Raw genomic sequence first — 23,483 nt, forward strand, 5'->3', positions numbered from 1 at the left:
GTGTTAGAAACAAAAAGGGGACAAATGGTCGTGAGAACGAGTCGGCCATTCTAAACACGTCGTGAAGAGCAGACGGGAAAACAAACAGACGCAGCAACCGCTGCGGCCGTCAACAGGAACGGTCGTAAAGACGTGACAGGTGGACGTTTACAACTCATGAGGCGGCCCACAGTAACTCATATTCAGCTGATCAGCCGCGCACCAGCGGCCTCACGCCTCTCCCTTGACTGCTTGCTGCTCCCACTTCTGGCTGGCCTGGGAGGCGGCAGGTCGGGTTACTGCTTTCCTTCCGGCGGTGGGCGCTCCCGGTGCACACGACAGTCATGTGACCAGCAGTCACCGGTATGTGGAACTTGCAGTCCAGTGGCGGTGGTTAGTGTTTAACGTCCCGTCGACAACGAGGTCATTAGAGACGGAGCGCAAGCTCGGGTTAGGGAAGGATTGGGAAGGAAATCGGCCGTGCCCTTTCAAAGGAACCATCCCGGCATTTGCCTGAAACGATTTAGGGAAATCACGGAAAACCTAAATCAGGATGACCGGAGACGGGATTGAACCGTCGTCCTCCCGAATGCGAGTCCAGTGTGCTAACCACTGCGCCAACTTGCAGTCCAGTCGGGTCGTACTGCTTCTTCTCACGAGCGCTATTTCACGTCTTCGGCAATATTCGTCAAATGAGTAGGTTAGCTGAGAAAGTGAGGCGTTACTTTCGTTTTGCCTCAGGTTACAGTAGGAAGTAATTATGTTTTCTATATCGAGATATAAGTTTTTCTTTGATTGCTAGTAGCTTCAATACTTCGCTGGGTAAAAGGAATATTTGACGCATTTGTTCATTTCACAAAGAGGTCACACGCCGTTTATATGTATACTCGTTCCATCCTGTATGAGTGTGCATGCGTATGAATGGAAGTCAAATGTAGCGGGAGCATGGACCAAAGGGAACAGTTTTAAGGGAATAGCAATCATTGCCAACATTACAAGAATAACGGCAGCTAGGCCAGAGCAGCAGGCAAAGACGAAAACAGGCACGAGGGTAGGTTACAAAGTTGGTGCGGGGGTGAGGTGAGTCTCCCCACCACCGCGTCTGAATAGGAACGATGGTCGGATTTTGGCGCGTGGAGAGCACTGTGGGGCTAGCCATAAGACAGACCGGACGCGGGAGCACAGCAGCTCGCAGATTTGGTGGGATAAAAATGACCTATAATGTGGCTGAAAATTCACGACATGGTGTGCTCCTAGCACGCATTCTACATATCTTCAAGTTTTAATTTATTTGCAATAGTTTTCTCGGAAATGTGTTGGTAAATTTTTCCTTTTTTGTTGTAGTGAGCATGCAACAGGAACCATCAGTTCATGTAGCTATATCCCGAGTTATAAGCTTCACTTTTAGCTCAATGAGAGGAGATTGCGTACCGGATGGTAGATCGAGAAATTTCTGTCGCGAAATTTAATTATTTTTGGTACTTTGTTTGTGAGTTCAGTTCGCACTTAATTATGGCGCCAATAGTACATCATTTTTTCCCAGAATCTTTTCTCTGATAGAGGTTATCTACCTTCAGCAGTGGCCTACCTTAAACTTCTAGTGGTGTAATTCATGCATGACGATAAGTGAGTCTTAAAGAATGAATGACGATTTTCCCGCTAAAGACGGTGTGGCCAACTTATGTATTTTTGTGTCATTATGAAATTATGTGTCATATATTAAATTATTCGTGTAGTGTTTTGGTTTTGTCATTGTCCTACCCATGAGAGGTAACGCTCACTCAGACGTAATTTTTGTAACTAAAGAAAAATTGGAATGTGTCTTCTAAAATTTTCATCGACGTAGAAAATAAAGGTATTAAATGAGAGTCAGCATTTCAGTTAAGAAATATTCCCCAGTCACCTGATACATGAAATGGGTAGGATGTATCTTATTCAGTTCGATTTACTAAAGTTAATGAAAGACAGAAATAACATGCAATGTGAATGTAGATAGGCTACCAGCTGCTATAGGACGGCTATGAGTTCAAACACCCCGGAACGTGGTATCTTAGAGAAACTCGCACGAGTTTCTGTTGCTCATATTTCAAAAATAATTAATTTGTTTATCAAGTTAATCAAATAAGGGTCACAATATAGACACCACTTCTTATGGGCCTGGTATATTAGCAGCCAGGACGCAAAGTCGAGTACAATTCTCTAAAGTAACGCGAGGAGATGGTCACACAGGTTCAATATAAATAAAAAAAAATATAAAGAACCAGTATACAGGCAACCAGTCGTCTTATAGCATTATAGCAACAGGCGTTATCAGTGTCGTCGTGTTGGGAAAGCTGCCTCACGTTTAACGCCGAGTCACCGGGTGCGTTGTTGTGTTGGAAGACGCGGCTGTCTTCGTTGCGTGGTCCTCGCGATCTTCTCTGCACAAAAACAATGTTTTTTCCAAGTCACCAGCCTTCTAACTCGTTTTACGTGAGCTCACAAGAATTCCGCTCTTGTGCCATCCTTTTCATTTCAGACAATCACTTGTAGCCCACGCCCTCAGTTATTTGTTTGATGTATTCCATTCAATCCCCGTCTTCTCCTATAGTTTTTACCCTCTACAGTTCCCTCTAGAACCTTGGAGATTATTTCCTAATGTCACACTTTCGATCTCCTGACCCTTTCTCTAGTCAGCGTTTTCCGTCTGTTCCTATCTTTGCCTATTTTGGGAGCACCTCCTCATTCCTAAACTTATCAGTTCACCTGACTTTCAGCATATTAGCACAGAACCGCATCTCTAACCCCCCCTCTATGCTCCCCTGTTCCGGTTTTAGCACAGTCCATGATCCACTAGCGTAGTGCTGTGCTCCAAGAGTATATTCTCAGAAATTTCTTCGTCAAATTAACACCGATGTTTGATACTAGCAGACTTCAGTCGGCCAGAAATGCCTTCTATGCCTGAGATGATCTGCGTTTTATGTCGTCCTTGCTTGGTTCGTCACGTGTTACTTTGGTTCCAAGTTTGCGAGAATGCCTTTACTTCGTGTACTTAGCGCTCTCCAACATAGACTTTAAATTTATCGCTAATATCATTTCCGCTAGTCCGCGCTAGTTTAGTGTTCTGCAGTTTACTATCAATCCAGATTCTGCAATTCTCCTTTACTTTCACGAAGATCGCGATATCACCATCGAACTTTATCATTGATATTCTTAACCATGAATTTTATCCCACTTGTCACAATCTTTCTTCTATTTTCGACACTGCTTGTTCGATGTATATACTTAACAATGGAGGGAATTTAATAATATTGGTTCACTTTGCTACACCGGGCCAGGAAGTTCGTGTGCACTCCGGTCTATGTAAAACAAATAAACCGACATCGCTTTGGCACTTGGTTATCAGCTGGTTGCAAGCCTACGTATCTTGTACTATGAAATGTAACTTTACATTTATTCTGTGTATTGTAATTTTAAACTGGCAGCCCGGTGAAGAGAACCATTTTAATGGAGAAAGTAGAGGCTTTTAAGCCCTACCTTAGTGACTGTTTTCGTTGTCCAGTATGGTTGTGCGGGCGGGGGAACAAAGAGCCAAAATGACCGGTTTAACATCCTGCGCCGGTAGAATCATAGAGTGAGGTGAGTGGCGGACGTGAGGTTCTGGCTTCTGGCGTACTGTTTGAAAATGTAGTAGTATGACAACGAAGAGATATGAACATGTGAAAATAGGTTGCGAGAGTTCTGGGACGGAGCAACGCATCCATAGAGGAATTCACATACAAGGCGCCAGTTCGAACCATTCTGTACTGATCAAGTGTTTGGGGTCCTTGTCGAGCGAAAATGATAAGAGATGTTACACGATACTCTACCAGGATTGTAACCGGTCGGTATACGTCTTACGAAAGAGTATCGGAGTTGGTAAGGGAACATAAATGGGACTGTATGAAATGATGGCGACGTTATTGTTGTGAAGCATCGCTGAGCAAATCAAGAGCACCGGTATTCCCAGAAGGTTACGTGGGACACTGTGTATTTTTGTAGAGATCACAATAAGAACTATTAGACACACATCAGGCACTTTTCTCTCGCTTATAACGCGAGTGAAGTAAGACAGAAATTCCCTAATCTCATTACAAAATACCATCCGACATTTTCTGTGGCCTGTGGATAATGTGTGCAGCTACAGGTCATGATTGATAATGAGCCTCAACATTCGGAACTGAAGTACAGACTGGATCGGCGAGACATACGGAGGACATGAAATATGACTGTCGCTTATAGTCACCAGTGCTTGCAGTTCGCTCAATTTCCGTTTCGTATTCTGCAAACGATGACGTTTCAGGCGATCGCTGTTATCGGTATTTTTGCGTGAGGCTAATGACTTCGATCTCGTGTACGAATTAACGTTGGTGCCAGCAGTTATTTGTTTCGGGAATTCTATTTCCGGCCACTCTATTCCAGACTTCACTGCTATTGCGGCAGGGCACGTTCGGAGATATCATGTTTCTGTGGCCGCAGTAGAGAAAACGCGGCACCAGAGGGGCGTGACGTACGTCATGCAGCAGTGTGGGGGTGTAGTACCTTTCGACACGGGAGGCCAAACGTTCAGGGTACTTTCTGTAGCGTTGACAGGAGAGCCAACACCGTTTTACTAGAGGAGGCGAAATGCACGCGTTTTAGCTCACGCAGGATGGCGTCAGGAGGGAAGAACTATACTGACGTGAGGTCTGGATCATGACAAGGAATTAGAATTCAGAAAGCGGACGGAAGTAGTTTGAGAGTTTAATCCATTTATTGATGAACGTTGCTCTTGAAGGTACATGATTCACAATACTATCTGTTCGGAATAATAACTGAATATGGCGCCCAGATAGGTCGTAGCAAATGACGTAGCTGAAGGCTATGCGAAACTGTCGTCTCTGCAAATGAGAGCGTATGTAGACAGTGAACCATCTTTAGCAAAGTCGACTGTACAACTGGGCCGAGTGCTAGTGGAGTCTCTCTAGACTAGACCTGCCGTGTGGCGGCGCTCGGTCTGCAATCACTGATAGTGGCGACACGCGGGTCCGACGTATACTAACGGACTGCGGCCGATTTAAAGGCTACCACCTGGCAAGTGTGGTGTCTGGCGGTGACACCACACTTTCATCACGCCTAGAAGAAGAAAATACGTTTCAGAAACACCTTAAGGACGCGAAAACTTTTGTGGCACCAGTTTTTATTTTTTTCGGCTAGTTTCGGTCTTAAATCCTCATCACATCGATGAACATTATCTATATAACGTGGGAGGGCTGTTGGTTGACTTCATATGTACAGGCACAACACAGGGTGGGTCTAATTGTCGACACGAGATGAATATGTTAAGAATGTCCATTATTTACTTAAAATGTGCCTTTGTATGAATGTCAAAAAACCATAGAAGTGTTGAACTCCATTAAGCCATAAACACCTCTGCATAATGAAGTAGGTTTTGACTGCACATGACAGCCGCGAGCAGTCGAGTGCATCCAGCTAAGGAAGTTTGCTAGCTGAGATGGTCTCGAGTAAATGTTGCTAAAGCTGTTTCGAGAACATTGCAGAAATTTCGGCGGGGAGTCCTTAAAGATCATCCACATAGTATACATCTCCACCCACAAGATTTCCATGTTTTTAGAGCCCTGAAGAAAGTCATTCGTGGCCGACGATGCGCTTCGCACGAAGACGCGCTCGCCTGGGTGCAGTTATGGTTTCGTAGGTAACTGCAACCATTTTTCCTGGAAGATATTGACCGAATTATCTCACAGTGGAGACGCAATCGTATGACTTTTCGTAGCTAGTGTGCCACGGTATCCCGTCCACAGTCCCATCACTGTTTATTTGCGGATAAGTAGGTGTTCGCATGAATCTACGGCTTTCCGAAAGTTGCTAGACTTCTTAGATGGACACGACACTTATCAGAGTATGCTCGAATGTCTTTCCAGTACCATTGCAGAGTCTGGATTACTACTTACGTAGGGCGTTCTCGTTTTCTTTTATGCATCACATTCAGTCATTCTTTCCTCCTTTTCCGCAGTATCAGTTTTCGCATCAGCAAAACGGAACCGTCCACTACGTCAACTGCTAAATACGCGACAGTGTAACGAATATTCTTGCAACGTGCGACCTTACACCGCACGGTACAGCACTTTCGAAGTCGTGCGGCGGTTTAGTCTCAAGGCTTCGCTTGCACTCCCGCCGCTGTAAGTCCGTTTTACGCAATAAATTTGTCTCATTTGACTGCTCGAGGCAAGTGCGTCTAAACAGAGCTACTGAGTCGTCTGTTTCGTGGTCACTTCCGTTTACATGTCAGCGCCGAAATTTAATGTGTTGTGACAACTGTCTGCTGTGCAGTTTGGAATATTAACGGTGAAAGTAGGCTATGAGAACGTGTCCTTTGTACGGAAAAGTAGAAATACAATAGCAAAATGTTGGATCATGCAATGATAATACAGTTTATTAGTTCCACAGCAAAATTCATAGTGGAATTTTTGGTAAAAGGTAGTGTGGTAAAGTTTTCACACTGATGAGAAACGAAAGAGTATGAAGTCACCTAAAAGTTTCAGAAGGTACTGGTAGACATTTATTTGTTCGAGGAAATATATATTTGCCAAGTGCAAACACATCAAACAATGTCTAGAACTCAGAAAATAGCGCGTTTTTGCTTCATCTTTTACATTGTAACAAATAAGCCCTCGGTCATAAAATATTAAGTCTAAATTGACCTGGTTTCGACGCTACTATGAGCGTCCTCTTCAGAATTAGACTAACTGTACTAAAACATTAGGTGTATAGTACATTAATAAAATTAAAGTTTGTACTGACTTGAAAAGATGCAGTACTTACAAGTCACGTAAGCCGGCAAGTCTTTTTGCAACCCTTGTTCACAGTACGAGCAGCCCTTAGCGGCTCGCCATCTCAGAAGTGTTCATGACGTCGCCTTTCCCGCTTAGATATTTTTTTAATATTTGGCTTGCAAGTACTGAATCTTTTCGAATCAGTACAAACATTAATTATATTAATGTACTATGTACCTAATGTTTTAGTACAGTTAGTCTAATTCTTAAGACGACGCTCATAGTAGCGTTGAAACCAGGTCAATTTTGATTTAATATTTTGTGACCGAGGGGCTTATTTGTTACAAGATAATTCTGACACGCTCACTGAACCTTAGCAGCTATGTTCAAAGTTTTTTTAAAATCTTTTACATCTTGTTTTTTTTGCTAAGTGACAAGTAAGGTCGTAAATGACTTTTCTACTGAAATAATTCTGACCTTTTCACGCTTTAAACAGTTTTCATTAAGACGCTTCATATGTTTACCTTCTTATTTCCACGTAGTGCAGGCTTTTTCTATGTAATACAAAGATACCTTCTTGGTTTCAGGTATTTCGTTTACCTTGTGAGAGAATACTAGTCGAAAAAAACATTAGGACACTGTGTGACGTTTCAATATGTCACGAAAACACAGAAAACATAATATAATTAAGGAAACACGAAGAAGCAAAAGTCATTTCTATAATATGAACGACCTTGGTCAGAACGGTTAACTTTCCAGGTAAGCAGACGCCGGTTCATTCTTCGCATCTGCACTGCGCAGAATTCTCGGAAATTTAGAACTCCACACTCGGAAGAACCTAGAGACCATTGACGTCATAGAAACACTCGCGTCGTGATTGGCTTGTGATATACACAGAGGCACAAAAGGCGCAAACACTCTGGGTAGTGAATGTTGACCAAAAAGTCACTCTTGTGAAACAGGCTTTAGGGCCTAAAGTGTATGCTGAGCGTCCACCGGAAAGTATCCGACCAACAACTGTTGGTCGACCGTATACGACTAATCACGTGACATACAGCGGCGTCGGCACGCATACTGCCTACTGACTGAAGGATCCCAGACAAATGGGGCTTGCTGGACGGCCTGTGCAAGCGAGCCACTGTCGTTGCTTGTGTCTGGCTGCGTTTCGCACTTAATTGCCAACTGTCAATGCAGTGAAGCTTATACGTCTTGCGAAAGGGAACAGGACGCCGTGGAGCATGTAAGACGAGAGATTATCGGCACCGCGACTTACACAGGCAACTAGTTGAAAGATGCAGAGGATACGAGGAGTCCGGAAGCTATGTGGAAACGCTAATCAGAAAGTAGCAAGCTACGTGGAAACGCTAGTCAGAAAGTAGCGAACAACACAAAAATGTGACCACATATGCTGAACATGTGATACGCGACGTACTCTGTAGTTGAAGAACACTGATTACAAAATTCTACAAACTGTATTTAAAACCAAATTGAGAAGAATCTAAAGATGTTCCACTATCCCGTACTGTCTACGTCTGTGAGATCATCTTAATGCGACGTGATTACAGAAACAGTGCAGGTCTCGGAGAAAGCACGTTTTATATTTACCTATTAAATTCATTGCTGTTTTAGTACATCAAAGACCGACTGCAAGTAGTCTGTTCAGTATGACTGCTTAAAAATTCTAGAATATATTTGAAATCAAAATTGAGAACACTTACAGCCTTGTTCAGGCTATGTAACTAGTACTCTTATAAGTACTCAGACCGCTTTCATTCGTACTCATGTCCCGAGCAAAAGAACGTCACAAGTCTGTCTCGAGCAGATTATATTGGACTACACTGCAGTTCTCACCGACATAAGCGTACCTTTTTATCAACTGTGTTAGCTGGCAGGTGAATGGAGCTGCTGGTTCTTCCCCCTCCTAGTCGATTGCGATATTGTCTTACCAGCGTATACATTTGAGTATAGGCTAAACACTATAGAGCTTACCAGCTTCTGTACATTTTTGCAGCTATCATATTTCACAAGTGATTATTCCAAGGGCGCATTCTATCACCTGTCGAGTCTTAGAAAGACACCTGTTGAAAGTAGTTTCATCGCTGCAAGTTTTGACATTGGGAATAGTCTCTTCAGGTAAGTCTTCAGCTGCGTTGCCAGCCTGTTACTCGGACGTTACTCGGCCGCTCTGGACGACCGTTCGGAGAAACCACAGACACCGTTGCAGCCGAATTCTGACAAGAGAAAGCCCCACCGTAGTCCTCTCAGATTCAGCGGACAGCTCGTCAAAAACTGAACCAGATCAAGCATGATAACAGGAAGAAGGTGTACAGGATTGTAAAAAAAAAAGCAAAATAGATACAGTGAACGATCCAAGAAGTGCAAAATATTGCAATTCAGGACGCAAGTGGTGTCGTGGTTATATGCTGATGGCGCTGGAGTATCAAGCAGGAGAGTCGTGTGCAAACCTCTCCTGTGCCAACATTATTTTCGCTGCTTGCTGTATTCAGATTTGTGTCTGTGGCGGTGTAACGCCCGTTTGCAACAGTTACGTTTAAGGCAGGAACCTATAGTGACAGTTGCTCTATTAGGAGCCGAAAGGTAGTGCCTTTAGAATGGGCACCGCAAACCTCTGACGACAAGGCGACAAGTCAACTGAACTCTCCACTGGGCGGAAAACCACTGACAAAGTGGCTCTGAGCATTATGTGACTTAACTTCTGAGGCCATCAGTCCCCTAAAACTTAGAACTACTTAAACATAACTAAGGACATCACACACATCCCTCCCGAGGCAGGATTCGAACCTGCGACCGTAGCGGTCGCGCAGTTCCAGACTGTAGCGCCTAGAAGCGCTCGGCCACTCTGGCGGCTCTTACCACTGAATCTGAGGGAGTTTACTTGTGAGGTGTGACGTCGCCGGCATCCCCTTCGCACAACGCTCTGCATTCAAGTTTACAGGCACGCGGCACACACTTATTTAGCTCGTACGCAGGTATGAATTTAATCGAGATTTTCCCTGTTTTAGTGTATTATTGTTATTATGATTAAGATTTACATTAGCTACACTGTATCTTCTACGGTGGATGGAGCGCCAATGTGAAGCCTCCGAAGCACGTCAAATTCACCATCCCCGAGGGTAGTGCTGTTTTTCTGGAGGAAGAGAGCGGCTCACACTGTGTTGCACCACATAGACCTGTAGTACGGAGGAAACCCCGGTCATGACATTCTAAACGCATTACCTTTATTAGGCTTCATCACTTGAGACGATCCTGTAAATGTACATTATTTTGCGGAAGGTCTTTTAGTTCTGACAAATTGCCTTTTGGCTTCTGTATCGGATTCTTCGGCCGACATTTGTTTGATGACTTTTCTGATGTTTCACCTGCACGAGTGGTTGCCGCTTCACCCTCCATTGCTGACGATGGACTGCAGTCGAGCTTCTTGTTAGCAGTGTGGAGCCCCTCCACGCGCGCACCAGCATGGTGGCTAACACAAAACGCCTACTGACATCTCTGCATACAGGTTAGTTTCCACTAAGTGAGGTCTCGCAGGTGGAACGGAGTGGAGCTCGAAGCCACAGATCACACAGGGTGTTTCCGTAGGAGAGTGCAAGAATTTAACAGGACAGAGAGGATGCTCCGCTGAACAATTTGAGGTAGGGAACCTGTGGCCGGGAAGTCAGATTTAGGAGATAATACGAATAAAATCACATTACCGTGTACTTTTTTATTTAAATTACTTACAGTTAACTGCAAACACCATAATTGAAACAAAGGTTGTAGATCAGGTGGTAAGATCCTTTGGTATCAAATTACTGAGGTCATCGGTCCCTATGCTTACACACTACTTAATCTAACTTAAACTGACTTACGCTAACGACAACACTCACACCTATGCCCGAGGGAGGACCCGAACCTCCGACGGAGGGAGCCGAGCGAACCGTGGCAAGACGCCTCAGACCACGCGGGTACCAAGCGCGGCTATTGACATAATGGAAGTACTATTTGTACTGTATCTTACAAACTAATGGCCATCAACCTCAATGCAAGCATGACATCGGCGAAGGAGATTCTGACAAATATCTCTGCTGTGTTTCGAATCACACCTTAGGCAGCTGCAGTTATGACAACTAATTATATTTCGGTATCCAGTGGAGGCTCATACACGAGTGGCTTTAGATATTCTCATAGGAAATAATCTAGGCGACTCACGTCAGGTGACTTCACAGGCTGTGGAACAGGACCACCCCTTCCCATCCAGTGACCAGGAAATACGGCATTGAGATGGTTGCAGACATCCACACTCAATTGAGGCGGTGCACCGTCATTTTGTACTCACATCCTCTCACGAAGTGGCAATCGTACATTCTCGGACAACTCACGTACAAGTCTTTGCACGAGCCTCAAGTACAGGTGCGCGTTGAGACAGACAGGTAGAGGATATGGCCCAATGAGATTGTCGCATACAATGGCGGCCCAGGTAGTCACAGCAAGACGTACTTGGTGGTGTGTGTCTACTACAGCGTGAGGTTTTCATTATTCCACGTGTATCTACTCCTCCTGTTATAAATATCATCACAATCAAATAAGGCCTCGTCAGAAAACAGCACTATTTAGAGGAAATCTGTTCGATCAAGCCTTTCTTCCAGCAACCACTGACACAATGCGACTCGTGGTAAAAGGTCAGTCACAAGCATTGCATAGACTCGTTGTGGATGATATGAATGTAATTGTTGTTAATGCAGTACTCGCCACACGCCACTATGTGCACACCCCATTTCACGTACGCTACGACGAGTACTTTTAGTGTGGTCCACTGTAACACGTTCCACCATCATCTCTTCAAAGTCGGATGTGCAAATAGTCTTCATGTTGCCAGGTTCCTAGTTTCTTCTTTCCAATGAATCAGTCTCATCAGTCTATCGCATTCGTCGATCGAGAGAAATAAACGCTCCTACGGGCGGATGGTGCATGTAATGAAACTGTTCCTTGTACAGCCTTTTCCCGAGGGCATGCAGCTTTACTGAAAGCTTAAATGATGATGGCGTCTTGTTGGGTAAAATATTCGTGAAGTAAAATAGTCCCCCATTCGGATCTCCGGGCGGGGACTACTCAGGAGGACTTCGTTATCAGGACAAAGAAAACTGGCGTTCTACGGATCGGAGCGTGGAATGTCAGATCCCTTAATCGGGCAGAAAGGTTAGAAAATTTAAAAAGGGAAACGGAGTTGTTAAAGTTAGATATAGTGGGAATCAGCGAAGTTCGGTGGCAGGATGAACAAGACTTTTGGTCAGGTGAATACAGGGTTATAAATACAAAATCTAAAAGGGCACTGATGAGTAGGTTTATTAATGAATAAAAAAATAGGAGTGCGGGTGACCTACTACAAACAGCATAGTGAACACATTAGTTTGGCCACGCCTACCACAGTAGTACAAGTTTATATGCCAACTAGCTCCACATATGACGAAGAGATTAATGAAATTAATGAGATAAAAGAAAGTATTCAGATAGTGAAAGGAGACGAAAATTTACTACTCATGTGTGACTGGAATTCGATAGCAGGAAAAGGAAGAGAAGGAAACGCAGTAGGTTAACACGAAATGGGGGGTAAGGAATGAACAGGAGGCCCCCCTGATCGAATCCTGCACAGCGCGTAACTTAATCACAGCTGAAACTTCGTTCAAGAATCATGAAACAAGGTGGTATACCTGGAAGAGGCCACGAGTTACTGGAATGTTTCAGACAGATTATATAATGCTAAGACAGATGTAGGAAGCAGGTTTTAAATTGTGAGACATGGTGTCTCTGATCACACTCTATTGGTTATGAACTGTAGATTAAAACTGAAGAAACTGCAAAAAGATGGGAATTTAAGGGGATGGGACCTGGATAAACTGACAGAACCAGATTTTGCAGAGTGTTTGAGCGAGAGCATTAGGGAACGATTGACAAGAATGGGGAAAAGAAATACAGTAGAAGAAGAATGGGTAGCTTTGAGGGTTGAATTAGTGAAGGCAGCAGAGGACCAAGTAGGTAAAAAGACGAGGGCTATTAGAAATCCTTGGGTAAAAGAAGAAATATTGGATTTAATTGATGAAAGGAGAAAATTCAAAAATGGAGTAAATGAAGTAAGCAAAAAGGAATTACAAATGTATCAAAAATGAGATCGACAGGAAGTGCAAAATGGCTAAGCAGGCTTGGCTAGAGGACAAATGTAATGATGTAGAGGCATATCCTACTAGGTGTAAAATAGATACTACGTACAGTAAAATTAAAGAGGCATTTGGAGAAAAGAGAACCACTTGAGTGAATATCAAGAGCTCAGATGTAAACGCAGTTCTAAGCAAAGAACAGAAGCCAGAAAGTTGGAACGAGTATATATAGGGTCTATACTAGGGCGATGCACTTGAGGGCAATATTATGGAAATGGAAGAGGACGTGGATGAAGATTAAATAGGAGATGTGATACTGCGTGAAGAGTTTGACAGAGCACTGAAAGACCTAAGTCGAAACAAGGCTCCGGGAGTAGAGAACATTCAATTAGAACTACTGACAGCCTTGGGTGAGCCAGTCCTGACAAAACCTACCATCTGGTAAGATGTATGAGGCAGGCGAAATACCCTCAGACTTCAAGAAGAATAATTCATATCCCAAAGAAAGCAGGTGTTGACAAATGTGAAAATTACAGAACTATCAGTTTAATAAGTCACAGCTGCAAAATACTAACGCTTATTCTTTACAGGCGAATGGAGAGACTGGTAGAAGCCGACCTCTGAGATCAGTTTGGATTTCGTAGGAATGTTGGAACATTGGAGGCAATACTGATCCTACAACTTATCTTAGGGAATAGATTAAGGAAAGGTAAACCTAGGTTTCTATTCAAATAAATGTCGGGCTTGCAGCCAGTCGTCGTTCAATACCTCTCAGGATATTTCAACTGGGCACCTGCCAGTCATCTTCAGGTGAGCCGTTGCAGTCGTTTCTAGCATTTGTAGACTTAGAGAAAGCTTTTGAAAATGTAGACTGGAACACACACTTTCAAATTCTGAAGGTGGCAGGGGTAAAATACAAGGAGCAAAAGGCTATTTACAATTTGCACAGAAACCAGATGGCAGTTACAAGAGTCGAGGGACACGAAAGGGAAGCAGTGGTTGGGAAGGGAGTGAGACAGTATTGTAGCCTATCCCCGAAGTCATTCAACCTGTATATTGAGCAAGCAGTAAAGCAAACAAAAGGAAAGTTTGGAGTAGGTAAAGTCCATAGAGAAAAAAATAAAAACTTTGAGGTTCGCCGATGACATTGTAATTCTGTTAGAGACAGCAAAGGACCTGGAAGAGCAGCTGAACGGAATGGACAGTGTCTTGAAAGGAGGATGTAAGATGAACATCAACAAAAGCAAAACGAGGATAATGGAAAGTAGTCGAATTAATTCGGGTGATGCTGAGGGAATTGGATTAGGAAATGAGACACTTAAAGTAGTAAAGGAGCTTTGCTATTTGGGAAGCGAAGTAACTGATGATGATCGAAGTAGAGAGGATATAAAATGTAGACTGGCAATGGCAAGGAAATAGTTTCTGAAGATGAGACATTTGCTAACATCGAGTGTGGATTTAAGTACCAGGAAGTCGTTTCTGAAAGTATTTGTATGGTGTGTAGCTATGTATGGAAGTGAAACATGGACGATGAATAGTTTGGAGAAGAAGAGAATAGCAGCTTTCGAAATGTGGTACTACAGAAGAATGCTGAAGATTAGATTTGTAGATCACGTAACTAATGAGGAGGTATTGAGTAAAATTGGGGTGAAGATAAATTTGTGGTTGAACTTGACTAGAAGAAGGAATCGGTTGGTAGGACATGTTGTGAGGCATCAAGGGATCACAAATTTAGCATTGGAGGGCAGCGTGGAGGGTCAAAATCGTAGAGGGAGACCAAGAGATGAATACACTAAGCATATTCAGAAGGATGTAGATTGCAGTAGGTACTGGGAGATGATGAAGCTTGCCCAGGATAGTGTAGCATGAAGAGCTGTATATACCAATTTCTGGATTGAAGACGACAGCAGCAGCAGCAACAACAGCCTTTGAGCAACGAGAGTATTGCAAAGTACTTCCCCATATACAAGGTGCATGTCAGTGAGTTGGTTGTGCAATACTGTACCGGTACTGCTCCATCGTATTATACTGTACGTCTCAAAATAGCACCGAGTACTGAATGGGTCTGTAGTTGATTCTTAGCACGTTCTACCATACGACAATATAAATACGATATAACAGAGCCACCTTGTGGACAAGTAAAGTAAATAGTCTGCATCATGACTTTCTAGTGATCAGGCTCGGGTTCCTCGTTTCCAAGCTGGAAATAAAAATGTACTTGTAAATAAACAGCACGGGCTGTACGCACGTTCGCTGTAAATAAGCTGGAAAACAGCAATGCTAGACAAAGCGATAGACAGGTTTACTTCCATATGTCCTCCTCCAATCCGACGTTCCCTAACTCAAATTGTTCAGTGGAGCGTTGTCTATGTCCTCTTACATTTTTGCACGCTCATACGGAATCACACTAAACCTACATGGCGTAGCAATGTCGAAAGGCTTTTTGGTGGTTCTTTCCGATGCAGTTTTTTCTTGCTGGAACGGTCGTTCGCTGCAACACGCGTCTCTCTTGTGCTTTGCCGAGCTGACACACTCTTTGACCTCCTTCGTCGGTTCATAAAATGTCACGCCGTGTTTGCGCAATATACGGCCCATTCCCCCTGTCATTCTGGAGATGCACGGCAGGGAGGCCGTACCTTTGTCCAGCCTGCCACTTCGCATGCCGCGTGAGTCCGTTGCGCTTCTCATGGAACTGGCGGAGCATCCGCTGCTCCTCAGAACGCTTTCGAGGCGGTGTATCTCGCTCCTGAGGTGCTGCGGCTCACATATTCGTCTTGGTCGCGTTACGAACGTGTTAATCGTGCCTCTGTTCGGGATCGGGTTGCGATTTGACAGCTCGTGCAAGTATCTGTCCATGTGTGGCGCTTTTCGATATACGCTGTGTCCCAGGTTTTCACCATCCCTTGTGACCAGCACATCTAGAATGGGTAGCTGTTTGTCCTTTTCTACGAACATGCAGTCCGTGGTAAATTGAAGACCGAAGATTATGAGCAGAAAATCCGGAACCAATTAGATCCGACAACGTACCGAAAACTAAGCGCAGATCCGAAGCAGCTGATAACATGGAATACGAATCGGTTAATGAAGGCGTCGTCTTCTCTCTTGGCAGACAGAGGAACCTGCGCGGCACAGTCGTAACACCTCCACTTTATGATGGTGGTGGGTGATGGGTAGTGTTTAACGTCCCGTCGACAACGAGGCCATTAGAGACGGAGCGCAAGCTCGGGTTAGGGAAGGATTGGGAAGGAAATCGGCCGTGCCCTTTCAAAGGAACCATCCCGGCATTTGCCTGAAACGATTTAGGGAAATCACGGAAAACCTAAATCAGGATGGCCGGAGACGGGATTGAACCGTCGTCCTCCCGAATGCGAGTCCAGTGTGCTAACCACTGAGCCACCTCGCTCGGTCCCACAAAGATCCACAAGAATAATGTTCCATTAAGACCGACTGAAGAAACAAACTTGGACCAATCCACATCTTGGCCAGTTTTGATGGTGATATTTGGTTTGTGGGGCGCTTAACTGTGCAGTTATCAGTGCCTGTACTAGTTCCCAAACTGTATCCAGTCCATTCTCGGCACTTTCATGAATGACGATGAAATGATGAGGAGAACACCAACACCCAGACACCGGGTGGAGAAATTCCCCAACCCGGCCGGGAATCGAACCAGGGACCCTGTGATTCAGAGGCATCAACGCTGTCCACTGGACCACGAGCTGCGGACCTTGCCAGTTTTGATGTTTCTTTGTTTGCCGAAGGGCCACTGACTAACTCTATGGCGTATATCTGTTTCATTTCGCGCAAGCCAAGCTATTTCACGCACATCTCACCACGGGCTATTTCACATGTAATGGCAACTTTTATAAACAGATGAAAGGCGTCTCTTGGTCCAGAGGTGGCCAACTTCTGCTTGCAACATTTCGAAGGGAGCATTGGGCTTGGCACCTTGTAAACCTAAGGTATGGTGCAGGTACGTCGATGATACTTTGTTAGGGTGGAGCCATGGTGAGAAACAGCTCAGTGACTTTCTAAGAAACTAGAACAGCCTGCATGCCAAGATAAAATTTACCATGGAAGAAGAAAAGGACGAACAGCTCCCCTTTCTAGATGTGCTGGTTGCAAGGGATGGTGGAAACCAGGGACACAGCGTGTATCAGCACACACACACACACACACACACACACACACACACACACACACACACACACACACTCTAATACCTGCAAAAACTGTCAATTCAACATCCAAGCCAGAAAATAGTCATGTATAAGGGGGATAACGGGGTTGTTTGTGTTGTTGCCCCGGATTTGTAAGTGGTGTGTCCTTGAGGTGCGGCAATACACGAACACGAGAAGTAACTTTGAACAGTGTTAATAACAAAGGCTGATTGTAATACACGCACGCTACGCGCACCCATCATCACTGTGTCTGACATCCTAATTACGGTCGTATCGAAAGGCTCCATGGTGAGCAAAGGAAAAGAGACGTGTTCATGCCCGAGGCCGCGCTAGTTAATACGGCGCGCCGCGGACGGCGGTCAGTGGCTTACTGCTGCGTCGCACTGCGGCCAGAAACACGTGTACTGACCAACCAAATTGTCAGCATTCCAGAGGTCGGCTGGCGAGCGCCTGTTACGTACCGTACGGCTGCATGCAACCTGTAGACCCTTTCACACGGTAAATAGGCTTGTAACGCGAGTGAGGCGAATATGTAAGCCATAGCACCTCAAAGGCGAGATACAGCGCCTGAAAAGCGTTCTGGGGAGCAATGGGTCCTCCTTCGGTTACACATGAAGCGTAAGAGAGTCAGACACTCGAAGTGACTCATCGGATAGAAAAATGTCGGGTACGGCCTTTCCGCCATACATTCCCAGAGTGACGGAAAGAACCAGCCGTATATTGCGCAGACACGGCGTAAGGACTATTTACAAACCGACAAAGAAGATCTAAGTGTCTCAAATCGGCAAAGGAGAAGAGAGGCCCACTTGAAATGTCGAGAATATACCGCATACCATGCACATGCGGAAAATTTTCAGTTGGCATGACGGGAGATCAATCAACACCAGTATCACAGAACATAAGCGGCACTGGAAGTTGGGGCAGCTGGAGAAATCAGCCGTGGCTGAGCACGAACTATGGGAGACAGACCAGGTAGAAAAATTCACCGAGCTGTACAGAAGAATTATTACACACACTTGTGAACAGAAGCTACAGAGATACACAAATATGGGAATAGCTTCCACAGTAAAGAAGAAAACCTCAGTGTGAATGGATCCATGATTCCCGTGCTGCAGCAAAGACCATTGCAGGTAGGAAAAGGAAAACCACACTGGAAACGACCACGGAAAAGCCCTTCAACGTTGACGCGCACGCTGCATATACTGTGCGATCACGAACTCGACTCCAGTCCACCAACAGCAATGTGGGATGAAGCTTTGACATGGCAGCCAATCGCGCTGGGAAAACGTCACAAAAATAATCAAACAAACGTCGGCCAAAGAATTTGAGGCATAAGCCAACAGGCAGGCAGTTAGAAGGCCACCAAAGCCTTAACAATCGTTTATGTTTTCATAATTTTTAATCGCTGGTGTAAGCATGCGTTGCTCCATTGGTGCCGTCTGTGCTTTCAAGACTAACGTTTCGCCTAGGAACAGTTGGTAATATATTTACCGGTAAAATAATGCTTTTTAAAGTAGCCTTGTTTCTGTACCCGAATGTTTCTCGCATGCTTAGGCGTATTACTACGGCCTGAATGAGCACCAGATGCTGGCAGATTTAAATTTGTAACAGCATCAAGCATCAACTTACATTTAGAAGCAAATCATTATTTTTCACTTAAAACTTACTCAAAAAATTCCCTCGATACTGTGACAAGTACGCCGTAACTCTGTATTCGGTCGTCAGCTACTAATAAAAATTCACACTGCCGTATACAACCTTGTTTTGGCTCTTAAATCCAACTACAACACAACAATATGTTAACCCTTGCTTCTGCGCATGTGCCACGAGGTCCCTGCCGTATATTCCAGTGTTCGTAGAACGACGTGTTTGTCGGACGTATCCGGCCCTGTGGACTTCCGGACTTGTACTGGGCGCGACTGATGACATTACAAAGCGCCGTGCTGCCGACACGCCACCCCCTTGTGCTTTGCTTTGTTTGTAAACACGCGGGGTTTTCTGCGTTAACACGAGGCAACAGTCCGCGCCACGCTACTTTGCGCGCTGCATCGCAGACGACGCTCCCGTGTGCCCGGTATACGTAGCAGCACACACCACTGCTCAGCAAGGCCCAGCGATCCGCCTCCCGCAGCGGCGCGACCTTGAGGCGAGGCTCTGCTCCACCGCATCCCCCCCCCCCCCCCCCCCCCCAACTGTCCCCCTTGCCAGTACTCCTCGCGGCCCAGCGCGCTCAACTGGTCGCAGTCCATTCATAAATCTACCTGCGGCCGCAGCTGCCGACGCGACGATAATTACCCGCGGTGACGTTGCTGCCTGCTCTTACCTCGCGGCCCAGACTGCTCGGCAGCGCCTCGTTACCCCGCGACCGCTAAGTGGCAGGAGGCGTGGTCCCACTGGCCACGTCCACCGGCTGCTGCTCACAGCCAACCACTAATCACACGTGCCGGCGGCCCGGTAGTCACTGCCGCGGCAAATAACGCTGCCGCCTCGCCCGGGCACCTGAGTCCTATTACGTTTTTTGCTCCGGCCGGGACCTGCTTCCACACGGGCAATGTTTACACACTGCGAGCTGCATAATCGGGACGATTCCCCCCACTTCCGCTTTCTCCGCCTTTATCCGCTCATTTTCTTCCACGTCTTCTTCCTCACTGCAAGTGTTACGCAAATTCCTGGTAGGAATTACTTTCGAAAGTTTGACACAAGTTTGCTCAGCGAACACCTCTTTGGCGACTCTGGATTGTTCCAGTGTTTTCCTTGAACCTTATTCTCAGCTGCCACTTTTCCAGTGACATGACGACAGAATCCCTGTTACGACTGGGCCACTAATTCCTTTTTTTCTGAGAACGTACGTCTGCAGTACAGCACTGTATGGTAATGAATCATGGACTGTGGGAAAACCAGAAGAGAAGAGATTGGTTGAAAAGGCTCTGGGCACTATGAGACTTAACGTCGGAGGTTATCAGTCCCCTAGAACTTAGTTTAAACCTAACTAACCTAAGGACATCACACACATCCATGCCCGAGGCAGGATTTGAACCTGCGACCGTAGCGGTCGCGCGGTTCCAGACTGTAGCGCCAAGAACCGCTCGCCCACTCCGGCCGGCAGAACAGAAGAGAATCGAACCATTTTAGATGTGGTGCTACAGATGAATGTTTAAAATTACGTGGACTGATAAGATATGAGAGGAAAGGAATATGAGGAAAACACTGATAAGGAGAAGGTACAGAACGATAAGACATCTGTTAAGACATGAGAGAATGACTTCCATGGTACTAGAGAGCTGTAGAGGGGAAAAAGTGTAGAGACAGAGATTTAAGTAAATCCGACAAATAATTGAGGACATAGGTTGCAAGTGGTACTCTGAGACGGAAAGGTTGGCACAGGAGAGCAATTCGTGGCGGGACGCATCAAACCAGTCAGAAAACTGATGACCCAAACGAAAACTGCCAGAATGAAGGGTAAACTCCAACACCCCCGACAAAACTTTCAAAAGTTGTTTTTATTTTCTGAGTTATTTAGTAAACCGTAGCCGTTATCTCGAGTGGTTCGTTACAGATTAATAGAATCATTACAGTTTATTTGGTTTTTCTGTCAAAATACCTTCACAACTGTGAAAATGCCTGCAAATAAGAAGCACTAAACTTAATAGGGAAGCATCCGGCCTCACTTAGGCGCCTATGTGCCGACGAGAACACACACTATGAGGCTGACATCCCTCCAGCAACAGCTAAGACATGTTTAAATGTGTGTGAAATCTTATGGGACTTAACTGATAAGGTCATCAGTCCCTAAGCTCACACACTACATAACCTAAATTATCCTGAAGAGGAACAGACACACCAATGACCGAGGGAGGACTCAAACCTGCGACGGTAGCAGCAGGGCGGTTCCGGACTTAAGCGCCTAGAACCACTCGGCCACAGTGGCCGGAAATATTATTCATGTAAAGCTTTTAAATAGTCTTCAAACATGCTTTAATTTAGTTAATTAATGAAACGTATCTTTATTATTTCAAATTTGAAATTAATTCCATTTCAATTTCTGACAAAGAATAACCAGTGCACTACAGTATAACAGAATTTTAAGAGGACGTCAGAGAGAAACGGGTGATTGATAGACTGTAGTTCATTTATTTTAACTATAGCGCTCACGAATGAAAAAGGAGCTGGAAATGAACGGAAATTCTAACGCAAGGTTCAGTAATGTTCGGCAACGCGCGGTTGCAAAGGCCTTGGTAAAAGCTGTTATAACTGATAAAACATTCACTTTTGATAATTTTTTACGAACACCACATTACTAAAAAAATTCAGGACGTAAAATTATAGAATTCTGCTAGCCATGAAGTAAAATCACACAGGATGGGCGAGACAAAAACTGCATATGAAGCAGACGCTTTGTGACAATGACGACATCGGTATTAAAGTCGGGCCTGCCAGAGAGGCGGCGGTAAGGCTCGTTGACGCCGGCAGCTGCCGTCACTCACGTTGATGTTACCTGGGCCACACTACCTAACTTGAACATAACCCGCCGAGGGCGGAGAAACCCCAGAGGCCTCCAACATCGTGTACATCTAAAATCAGTAACAGCCCCTCTATTTAGGATGGCATCTTATGTCAACAAAGGCCTTCAAATTATTAAAAGCTTCGCTACAGGAAAGATTCCAAGGTTCCATAATCGATAAAAAGTAGGAACATACAGTTCAATAAAGCAAATAGATATCTTAATACATGCTCCAAATTTTTCAAGTGTTGCAAGGGTTTGTTCTCTAACACCTATTTATACAGGGCACTGTGGCGTCTACAACAGGGCGTAATCTCGTCTGTCAGTAACCGTACGATGAGACGTGAGTTCGATGGAGGCTGTCACTAGAACTGTGGTTTCTGGATCGATTTGCAGCGCAAGATTAATAACATTGCCATTCCACCCTTCTAATTAAGCTAGAAAATCAAGTGAGATTTCATAGTATGTCTACAAAATGCTACGAAGGCAGACACTGTAAGAACCTCTGTTCAAACTTAGACTACAGCTCATTAATTTCAACAGGATAATGAACCAAAATATCGGTCGGCGTTCTATAGGGAGTACATAACATCAAAGAAAAAGCAGAAGATCGGTAAGATAAGGTATGGCCGTCCCAAAGCTCTGATTTTTATCCTATTGAAATGGTATAGGATAAAGTGGGCAGAAGTATCCGGAAAGGTCACATAACAAGCAAGAAATATCTCTAGAATGTCGTTAATTATGTGTAAAATCATACAAACTCGTAATAGATGCAAAACGTTACTGCCGGCATGCCTCGATTTTGTGAGGCAGTAATTAAATACTAGGGAAAGTACTTTTAATAAAGTAAAATGTTGTGGTTGGCAGGAGAGCCAATACAGGGTTACTAAGGAGGCCGAAATTCACGCGTTTTAGCTCACGCAGGCTGGTGTGAGGTCTGGAACATGACAAGGGAATTAGAATTGAGAAAAACGGACGTAGCTGGTGGAATACTTTACTTTAATCCATTAATGACGAACGTCGCTCTGGACGGTACATGATGCACAATATCAATAATACTGATAATGGCGCCTTGCTAGGTCGTAGCAAATGACGTAGCTGAAGGCTATGCTAACTATCGTCTCGGCAAATGAGAGCGTAGAAGTCAGTGAACCATCGCTAGCAAAGTCGGCTGTACAAGTGGGGCGAGTGCTAGGAAGTCTCTCTAGACCTGCCGTGTGGCGGCGCTCGGTCTGCAATCACTGATAGTGGCGACACGCGGGTCCGACATATACTAACGGACCGCGGCCGATTTAAAGGCTACCACCTACAAGTGTGGTGTCTGGCGGTGACACTACATAAAATATAATTTTTGTGTTTGTATTACATGTACTCAAGTGTATACAGGGTGAACACGAGTAAAACCGACACAGTCCAGCGACAGATTTCTGACTGGGCATGGAGGAAAAACAGCCTGGAACAAGGCGACCGCTACCGTCGCAGGTTGGAATCCTGCCTCGAGCATGGATGTGTGTGATGTCCTTAGGTTAGTTGGGTTTAAGTTCTAGGGGACTGATGACCTTAGAAGTCAAGTTGCACAGTGCTCAGATACATTTGAACCATGGAGGAAAAGAACAAGTGTCCGTGAAACCATCGTTGCTACGGCAGATAGAGCTGACGAATGGCAGTTCCTCTGACCACGTGTCGGTTGTTACTTGTGGATTGCAGGCCGTGTGACTGACGCGAAGTACACATATCAGCAGAATGGTCTGGTATTTATCTACGACCAAGAAGACGGAAGAGGTCGAAAGGCAGCACGGCTATACCAAAACAAGTACCCTTACAGACACCAACTACATCACACAACATTTCAAGCCCTTTTTGGGCGTTTGTGTGACCATGG

General features: G+C 45.0%; 1 protein-coding gene and 1 non-coding gene across 4 annotated transcripts in view; both read right to left on the reverse strand.

The window, feature by feature from the left end:
* Positions 1 to 23,483, reverse strand: part of LOC126354686 (collagen alpha-1(XVIII) chain-like) — a 2,024,079-nt gene that overhangs the window by 1,573,023 nt on the left and 427,573 nt on the right. The gene's annotated exons all lie outside the window — the stretch shown is intronic.
* Positions 534 to 614, reverse strand: Trnaa-cgc (transfer RNA alanine (anticodon CGC)). The gene has a single exon. It is a non-coding gene; the product is annotated as a tRNA-Ala (tRNA).

Source organism: Schistocerca gregaria, chromosome 3 (genome assembly GCF_023897955.1).
Source record: "Schistocerca gregaria isolate iqSchGreg1 chromosome 3, iqSchGreg1.2, whole genome shotgun sequence".
Taxonomy (NCBI): Eukaryota; Metazoa; Arthropoda; class Insecta; order Orthoptera; family Acrididae; genus Schistocerca; species Schistocerca gregaria.